The 10164-nt window shown below is 37.9% G+C and overlaps 1 protein-coding gene across 12 annotated transcripts in view; it reads left to right on the top strand.

Moving 5' to 3' along the window:
* The first annotated feature begins 228 nt into the window (after positions 1-228).
* LOC141390114 (very long chain fatty acid elongase AAEL008004) overlaps positions 229-10164 on the top strand; it is a 150309-nt gene continuing 140373 nt past the window's right edge. For 7 of the 12 annotated variants that reach the window (XM_073962725.1, XM_073962694.1, XM_073962740.1 and 4 more), the window contains exon 1: positions 245-485. The gene's annotated coding sequence lies outside the window, so the exon portion shown is untranslated. Of the gene's footprint in view, positions 486-10164 lie in introns of all 12 variants that reach the window. The other 5 variants (XM_073962719.1, XM_073962702.1, XM_073962733.1 and 2 more) reach the window with 3 other exon arrangements.

Below are 10164 nucleotides of genomic sequence, written 5' to 3'. Positions count from 1 at the left end.
ATGCATAGAAACAATGTGTGGTGTGGATAAATAAATATCTACATAAATAACTATCTGGTAGTCACGAGTGAATGTTTTTTTGTGCTGTTATGTGGCATGTGGATATTCGGATACTCTGAGAGCCATGAACAGAGAATACACAGAGAGTAATGCATTCACCATTCACTGAGTAAAAGGAAAGAGCGTTGGAAAATAATGGCTGTCGCCTGAATCGACGATGTGTGGTTCAGTGACCAAACCATGTGGTTGGTAGGTTGGTGAATGTTGTTGAGATAGTTTTGTCTTGGACTCTACGGGTTTCTGCTCTCGTGAAATGAGCAGTTGGATTTAGTTTGAATTTTGCTTTGGGTTGTGTCTGGCCAAAAAAAGAAAAATAATAAAAGAATATAACAATTTTTACACACCGAGATATTCCTAAAACAACAACAAAAAACCCACTAGAACAACAAAAACCAACTACTTCTCCTTACACAGGATAAATTAATGTAAATAAAAGCTACAACAAGAAAAATCCGAAAAAATCTATATTTGCGTAATGAAATGAAAATTGTGTTTTGACATTTGTTTCCAGCGTACTGGCGGTGCTAATATAAAATATCTTCTCCAAAGTGTGTTTAGTGTTGTTTATTTAGTTGTATCTAAACCTGGCAAAAAAATAAATTGAAAAGAAATGTGTGAAAATTGCTAAGAGTTCTTTAACTAAAGGGAATAATAATTATTTTTGCTGAATAGAGAAAAAACAAAAAATACAGCAAAAACGGCAACTAAAGAATGAAATATAAAAAAGTGTGAAAAAAATCATCTCCAACAACAACAGCAACAAAAAAAGTATGTTAAGAAATGTTTGTTTCTTAAACTTATTGTGGTTTTTGCAATTGTCGTTTGTTGTTGCTGCTGCATTCTCCATAGTTATTGTTGTTGCATTTAGCTTTTTCTTCATCGGTTGGTAGTGTATGAGTAACCAATCCAAGTAGATATTGAGTGGCTGGCATTAGCCATTTCGTTATAACGTCGGTTCGATTCAAACTTTGGTGAATCCAGTGAAAAAACAAAAACAAAGGTACTACTAAAAAGTAGTTATCATCGATGCAGCGTGGTCGCCGTCGCCACTACAACAACAAATCTCTTGCTGTTCTTGTCATGTGGTCTTTTTTTCGCAATTTTGTCGATTTACCTATTGTTGTTGTATGATTTTAAAATGCACATTAAAGCAAAGCAACCGAATGACCAACAACAATAAGAACAATACCGCCGCAACACAATAAACAAACAACAAAAACAAACGACGTTGTTCGTTCGTTATGCCCAGTTACGGGTTGATGGGTATCGGCATTTGCGGCAACATTAAGTAAAAGTTGCTCTCAGAATTATCGAAAAAACACACAACAGCGTTAAACAGAAACTTCCGTTCCATTCCAACATGCACAACGGGACACACAGAGACACGCACACACACGTCTACACACGTCTAAACATGCTTCCTCAGATTTTCAGCCAACCCCGTCCGTATTCTATGCCACAACAAGTCGCAGACTAAAAGCATAAGCCTCTTTAACTAAAATTTAATTCAAATTTACTACATCTTACTCGTGGCATTCTAGTTACTGACTTAGATACATACATACATATCTACATAGTCTCACAATATTAATACATATTGACGACATCGTACATATTTTTATGCACATACTTACAAACACATTTATTTCACTTTGTATGTCTGGTTCGTAGTTCGTTAGTTATTTGTCCATTGTCGCCAGAAATTCTACAATAATTTGCCTAAATTCCTTTCTCCTACCCTTGTGACATTCCTCTCACTCTCCCACCCCACCAACTTTAAGCGTGATTTGTTGTTTGTGTGTTAAGTTCATTCATTCTTTGATTCAATCTCTTTCTAATGAATTAGGGTTGCCAATTGGAAAAGATGTAGTCTTAGCGAAGCAGATGATGGGAAGCTATAACCAAACATCATCTGATTGGAGTTTTCACTAGGGGTAAAAGTTGATGTCACAGTGATTGTAGGTGAAAAGGAACAAGTGTTTGAAGGAGAACAATACTCAGCAAAAATTATGAAGTCTCATGAGCCGAATAGCCCAAAGACCAAAGTTGTGTAAAGAAGCTACTTTCTGCATTACCAGTAGGCTGTAATTATGTTTTTTTAAACGCTTTACAAGGCAAAGTTGCTTACTTTGTAATGAGTACGGTCGCACCGAGCCTGTATGTCCGACTACAACACCTACAGTTGTGGCTTCAATGCTCACCGTCGGCACATGGGCTTTTGTTAGCTAAATTACGAAGAGATGTATGTGTTTAAACACAACCCTTACAGTTCGTACTCAGATGTTCCCATGTTCAAATCCAGCAGGGAGCAGAATGTGGCCTGTAGAACAGTGTTCACCAGCAACAACAAATTCAACCGCTGCGTTTGTGTTGGGCACACACACGAGATTATCTATCCCTCTCTAGATAAACATCGTCCCTGCAAGCAAAAACTATCGCGGAAATGACTTAGGCGTGTCGCCCAGGGCGATGAAAACAGTCGCGGCGATAGTCGCAGAAGTCACCCTGAAGTGACCTCCGTTGTGAAGAAATGAACCACGGCTGTCGTCTTGGAAGTCACTCCAGCGACACTTCTAGAAGATCATTTCCGCGATAGTTCTAGAAATAAAAAATAAATAATTTTTCTATTTATTTTTATTTAAATCTTTAATTTTTTATTTTTATTTATTTTTTTAGTTTTCTTCTCTTTTAGAGAAGTTATTCTTTGCAATTTCCGCCTACATTAATTTTGTCATGTTAAAAATGTGATGGTTTGTTGCCTGACTTGGGAAGTGAACCCGGACCTTCAGAGTGCAAAACGAGTATGCTTACCACTGCACCACCGCCTCATATAATCATCAGAAAGAAAATGTTCTATATTTGTTCAAATGTGTTGAATCATTAAGTAAATGTAAACAATCGCCTTGGAAGTCACTCAGAGGTCACTCCGAAGTGTCGGCATACGCGATAAAACGTAATCACAATAAAGCTGTAGAAATTGTTGGTGTATTTCACCAACGATAACCTTGGCGTGTCTCCGGAGAGACCTCTTAGGCGAGGGAGTGCGAAACTCACTTCCAATTGCTGGCAGGGTTGTGCGTTAATTCATTGCTAAAACAAAGAAGATGATCGGTGGTTAGAGCAACGTTCAAACTCACCACACTTGAGATTGTGTGTGTTCACGCAGACACGGCTCGCAAGCCCAGTGGTGATTAACACTGCTGTAGAAATTGATCTCAACTTTTTATACCCTCCACCATAAGATGGGGGTATACTAAGTTTGTCATTCCGTTTGTAACTACTCGAAATAATTATTGTAGACCCCACAAACTATATATATTCTTGATCGGCGTGCAATTCTACATCGATATAGCCATGTCCATCCGTCTGTGGAAATCACTCTAGCGTCCGAACAGATTCAAGAAGGTGGATGAAATTTTGGTAAAATATATTATATGTACGTAGGACTTTTGGTATTGAAAGCGGGCTATGTAGGTCCACGTTTTCGTATAGCCCCCATACAAAGTGACGCGTGATGCGTCGTCTTTTTAAGGGATTTTTAAGATATTTGTCCCATTTTACCATCGGTTGTAACTACTTATTTTGTGTTTCCAGAACATTTCTACCAAAGTTTGTTTATATAGGTCCACGTTTTAGTATAGCCCCCATATAACGCCCGATATATAGTAAGCGTCACTTTAAGATATTTTGAATGTATTAGTCCCATTTGACCACAGAATCGTTTGTAAATTTGTATTTTGTGTGTTCCAGACGCTAAGAACATTTCTACCATATAATGTTTATATAGGTCCACGTTTTGATAAAGCCCCCACAGGACGATATCTCCCGATTTTCGGTATTTTGAAGGTTTTATCCTCATTATCACACCCAAATGGCTGAAATTTGGTATTTAGTCTTCGTTGGGGGTATAAAACTTTCCCCCAGAAATTTGTAGGTATAGGTCCACGCCTTCATATGGCCCCCATTGAACGGTTCCTCCCGATTTTCGGTATTTTAAAGGTTGTGGCTACATTAATACACCGAAATGGCTGATATTTGGTATTTAGTCTTCGTTGGAGGTATACAACTTTCCCCAGAAACTTATCGGTACAGATATACGCCTTAGTATAGCCCCCCACAGAGAGGTAATTCCCTATTTTCGGTATTTTGAAGATTTTGACCTCAATATTCCACCGAAATTTGGTATTTGGTCTTTTTTGGGGTATTAAACGCATATGAAATGTGTCGGTATAGGTCCGCGTCTTAATATAGCCCCCATAGAAGGTACCTCTTGTTTTTCGGTATTTTGAAGGTTGTGACCTCAAGGGTATACAACTTTCCACCTGAAATTTGTCGGTATAGGTCCACGTCCTCATATAGCCCCCATAGGACGATATCTCCCAATTTTCGGTATTTTTGGTATTCACTTCAATACAGTTGGTGGTGGAGGGTATAAAAAGTTCGGCCCGGCCGAATTTAACGCTTTTCTTACTTGTTTAAAAATAGAACATGTCTATTGTAATCACTCTAGCGTCCGCAATAATTGAGCTAGAACGCACCCGAGTGTATTTTTGGGTATCCCAGAAATTGTCAACATATTTCGGTGTAGCCCCAATATAACGGTACCTCCCGATTTTCGGTATTTTGAGGCTTTTAGCTAAATTTGTTGACCGAACTACCTCTTTTTTAAAATTTAAGGTTCTCAGTGGTCAAAAAATATATCCACCAACAATTGTCGACATAGGTCCATGTATGGGTATATCCCCCATTTAACGGTACCTCCCGATTTTCGGTATTTTAAGGATTTTAGGTACATTTTTGGACCGAATTACGTGGAATTTAACATTTGAGAATTCCAGTGTCGGCAAAACCGACAGATACTTGTTCACTCGTTCGTCTGCAGAAAGAATTCCCCTTCTTATTGCCCATTATCTCCGATTTTGACTGGTTAACTTCTTTTCCCCATTTGGCACAAACAGGCTCTACATTTTTAATAATTTTCTGGAGAGCTTTAGGGTTATCTGCCTCCAGCAAAATATCGTATGGGTAAATTAGCTGGGACATTTCGAGTTTCTAAATATTCGGGTAGTTGGTTACCAGAACAAACTGCTGAATTTGGGTTTTATGTATGTACATATATTTGAATGGGGTGATTTGAACATCTTAAAGGGCGCTTCGCGTTTCTGATTCCTGGGATTGTACTGAGCAAAAAAGTCCACCAGGCCATACGTTTACGGTGAAAATCGAGCCTCCTGATTTTTACTTGAATTTTTTTTATCTGACCTTTGTCACTTTTTTTTTTTGATATTTTGGCATATAACAGCCTAGCCATTGAGATTTTCGATCCAATACTAAGTCAGAAATTTTAGCAAAGCAAAAGCATTTTTGAACATTGTTCGTCCATCATTTATTATTTTATTGTCATATATTTATGAAATTCTGGAATTTTATCGCCATCGGCGTATGATTTATACAAATTATTTTATTTATTGTATGGTAATTATACACTACATGGTACATATAACCTTATTTCAGAAGCAATTTCAATGATTTGCTTCTAACTTTTATACATTTTTATCGATTTCATTCATCTAAAAACCATTGTAAACTTGAAAACCCTATAAATGATATATCAAATCCGTTTATAGCATTATTGTATTTTGGCCAACGGAAAGAGATGCAGTCGTTCATGTCAAAATTGGAAAGCTCGATTTTCACTGTAGACATATGGTCTAGTGGACTTTTTTGCTCACCACAATCTCAAGAATCAGAAACGCGAAACGCCCATTAATATATTTTTCTCCCATGCAAATCGCCCCACCCTAATATTGTTCATGTTTGTAGATCAAGAGTTCTATACGCACTATACGAAAGCGGCTTCAAAATCTACGAATTATGCATTTACATTCTTAGTTTGACTAAGCTTCAACTTGACAAACTTAAATACATTATTCACAATAGAATATCCTTTTTTAAAGTGTCAAATAAATATTCTTAAAGGAGGTTAACTCTGCACAAAAGCCCTATTGTAAACATACTATTAGCGTTTGGATCAATGTTGATCAGTGATCACATTTAATACAAACTAAGTTTAGATCAGAATATCTGTCTATTGTTAAAATGTCATATAATTAATTACAAATTGTTTCAAATCAAATCAATTCAAAGGTATTTTTGTTGTGTGAATATAAAATAAATCTTATAAATTATTCAAATTCAAATGGTAGTTTGAAGATCTAAAAACAATACAGACACACAAGGGGGCAATAACCCGATGACTTAGGAAGTATAATAACCCCAATAACATACAAATGATTGACGATAATTTGAAATGTTTTTTTCAAACTCACAAACACTTACATGGTTGCCGAATATGGTGCTGGTGCTGAGTCAGAATCGATAAAATAAACCTGTATTACAAATAATCACCATAAATAGGAAGAAACCAATTTAGGCGACCATTAAATTCACTTTCATTTGTATTGGCGGTACTTATTTCCGCAATCGTTCTCATTTAATTTAAAATCAATATACGAAAAAGTGTTTTAATATTAAGAATACCTGAATCATATATGGAGTATCTAAACCAATAAAAAACATTAAATTATCATAGTAGGAAGTTGGAAACCTATCCAATCAAATTAAAGAATTGTAATAAATGTTATTTTAAATATATCATATACAGATATATAATTAACCTATATGAGAAATTATTTTTTTAAGAAGTCAGGTAATAAAAATTAATTAAAATAGAATACGTTGCTGGTGTTTTTTTAATACAATCGACTTACAAACTTGCGGTTAACTCCAACATGATGAACACTATTTACGACTTATTTTCCACAAACTGTAAACAGGTATCAGTGAATCAGTTTTGGTAGCGCAAATATTTTTAATTCTGAATCCTCTACTTATAGAGTATTCCACGATCCAAGTTAACTTCCTTCGCCGGTAGCATTTACCTTCACAACATTTCTAGCTGCCACTTCCACAAACATAGCTTTACGGTGATAACTCTTGATCTGAGCTGTACGATCGATCATGAAATTAATTTGAACATATACATACATATGTTCCCACAACATCCCCAAAGAGGCAAGGAAGACTTCTCATATCAATGAGTGTACGCCGATTCATAATGGCTCAAAGATATGGGAATTATTTTTTATCGCCGAGTCCAAACGACGTGTCTTCCGACATAACTTGTAGAGAAGTTTTTCGTGGGTGAAATACTCATGAGGGATTTGCCGCCGCCGAAATTTTTGTTGTTCTGGCCAGGGATTGATCCGCAGACTTTCTGCGTGCAAGGCGGACGTGCCTCTGCCAACAACTCGTGGTCAATCTTACTTTACGCTGTGGAAGTGCGGACAGATATGCCGAGATTAACGTGGGTATCTGTCTTTCAGTCTAATCCCACGGTGCTATTAACACCGGACTCAAACAATGCGTCCATCGGCGTCCCAACTACGAAGTGTGAGTACCAACCAATTTGTGCCTAGGAATATGGGCGTGTTTACAACCTTCGTATGCGGGGGAGTTTATCTAAAGCTCCAATCTTTCTGGGGTCAGGCACACGGTTGATAATACAACTCCACATACGGTAAAAAACTCTACCCGCGATTTGGTTATAAGACACCGCCACCGTGATGCTCTCAATAGCGGCCTGCGCCAACTGCCAGGCTAGATAATCAAGACTCAGGGGCTCCTGATTCTCGCGGTATTGTAATATAGAATCACTTCAAGCTTCGGATTACCTGTTTAACTTCGAATAATTCGGGACTGGTGACCCACAAAATAAAGGTCCTGCCGAATTCTTAGCCATGCTTACTACCACTTGAAGTAAAATATTCGGGGACTGGTGATCCACAGACTAAGACTACCACAAGTTGTATTTTAAGAATCCGCGACTGATGACTAGAAAGCGGAATCCTATGCAAATGCATATATGGTTAGAATGGTCGCAGAGAGAATCTGATTAAACAGAAACTCGTTTTATCACAAAATAAAACGAATTAGGCCCAAAAATGTTTGCATATTTTGCATATCGTGCATATTTTTACATATGAGCATATGCAAAACCATATCGCTCATTTACTCACAGAATGACACATCTCGAAAAATCCAGTTTCGAGAAAAACGCGTTTTAAGTTTGCGATTGAAATTTGACTTCTCCACTTAAAAAGATTATTACACAACAACTAAAATAAATACTTGGACCATATTTTGCAAACAGCTAGCCAGATACCAGTGCTAAATTTCTGTGCAAGATCAAGCATGTTTGAAGTGTTCAAGTGCTTCATAAACTAAAAAAACGTTTGTGTTGAATTATGCAAAGCTCGTAGTAAATGAGCTGTAACTCGTCGAGATTTAGAGATATCAGTATGAAAATTTGACACAAAATAAAGTAAAAGTCGTAGAAAAAATAGAACTAATAGAGCTAACTCAGAAAACTCATTTTTTGATTTATGCCACTCTTTGAGTAAATGAGCGATATGTAAAAATATATACAAGGATTTGTGGTATAAATATCCCACCGAAATGGCTGAAATTTGGTCTTAAGTCTTCGTTAGGGGTATGAAACTTTATACCTGGAAATAGTCCGCATAGGTCCACGTCTTCATATAGCCCCCATAGAACTGTACCTTCCGATTTCCGATATTTTGAAGGTTGTGGTCTCAACATGGCACTGGAATGACTGACATTTAGTATTAAGTCTTCGTTAGGGGCATACAATTTTCCACCTGAAATTTGTCGGTATAAGTCCACGTCTTCATATAGCCCCCCCTAGAACGGTACCTCCCGCCCAGTCCCAAATTTTGAAATAAATCGGACCAAAAATAGGGTTTGCATAAAATTCCGCTATCTACTGACGACCCACAGAATGTAGCCTCTGCCGAGCTGCGCAGCCGAAGTTATTACCATTTAAACTATAAGTTACTTGTTTCTCCACAAAAGGATAGCTACTACTCCGATACGAAGGAGAGTGTATCAATTAAAAACTAATCATATTGATTATCACGCAGACCCCCACACCGACGTCACATAGTCCGGTGATTAGACTGCTCCATCATTGGAACACTTGTGGTACAATCTACCTATTCATTGATCGTACCTAACATATCACGCACTGGGTGACGAGTCCCGATTTCTATGGAATTAAAACTGGTAGTAGCGTCAACTAAGAAGTCTCACCGGAGACTTTTTTCTGGTGATAGATAGACCTGATTCCCCTACCAAGAGGGTAGTGAATCCCGTACAGTGGATCTTTAAATTGGTGTCTGCGAGATACACCTGAAAGCTCTGAGGTGGGCAACCACTCTCTAAAAACTCTCTACGTAATTCCAAAGCGGCGCTTGCCGATACATAATATTTCTGCTCCCGTCCAATGGTGCACCAGAGTTTGAGCCGTCAAGGCGAGAAAGATGTAAACTTGCTGACAAACCGTCCCGTCTACTTTCGCAAATACCCATGCCATTTTCGGAAGTGTATTTTACAAATAAATCCAGTAGCGTCTGACACATAGTGGTATTCTGGAACCGGGGTATGTCGGGGTGCATCCTTACAGAAATGACTTTCAGGCTAAGGTAAGCCTCAAAATACATTCAATGCTCGTCCCATTAATTTGGCAGTGTAGGTTCGTATGTACGTTCCCGATAAACACGGATCTGGCTCTGTACGGCAGATTTCATAAGGGTCTCTAGTCAACCCTCGCATGGAACTAGAAATAGGGACCAATGGGATCTTAACGTGACTGCACATTTCACGGGCGGAGATAGTGGGTTTGAGTTGGGACCACGAAAACTATTTTGTGTACAAAAAACAGACAAAGACAAGATAAAAAATATAGAGGTTGAAGAAACCCCACTAAGAGGATGCTCGGGTCTACTTGCAGGTGAAAAAGCATCTAAAAATAAAAGTCCTGGAAGTGAAAAAATAAGGAGGCTCAGAAGAACAATTTCACAGTTCGTTAAATCGAAAAATAACATCCACAAGGATATCCTATTCATGATGCGAGAGATACAGGCGTTATATTTAAAAGCTATCGACGATCTGAATAATGAAGCCGAGATACCTCAAATGGGTCAGGTAGACAATAAGCAGACCCAAACAGAAGCAGGGATTAAA

Source organism: Musca autumnalis, unplaced genomic scaffold, assembly GCF_047663935.1.
Source record: "Musca autumnalis isolate F117 unplaced genomic scaffold, ASM4766393v1 scaffold_1, whole genome shotgun sequence".
Taxonomy (NCBI): domain Eukaryota; kingdom Metazoa; phylum Arthropoda; class Insecta; order Diptera; family Muscidae; genus Musca; species Musca autumnalis.
Note: the sequence above shows the minus strand (reverse complement) of the source record. Positions and strands in the feature narration are given on the sequence as shown.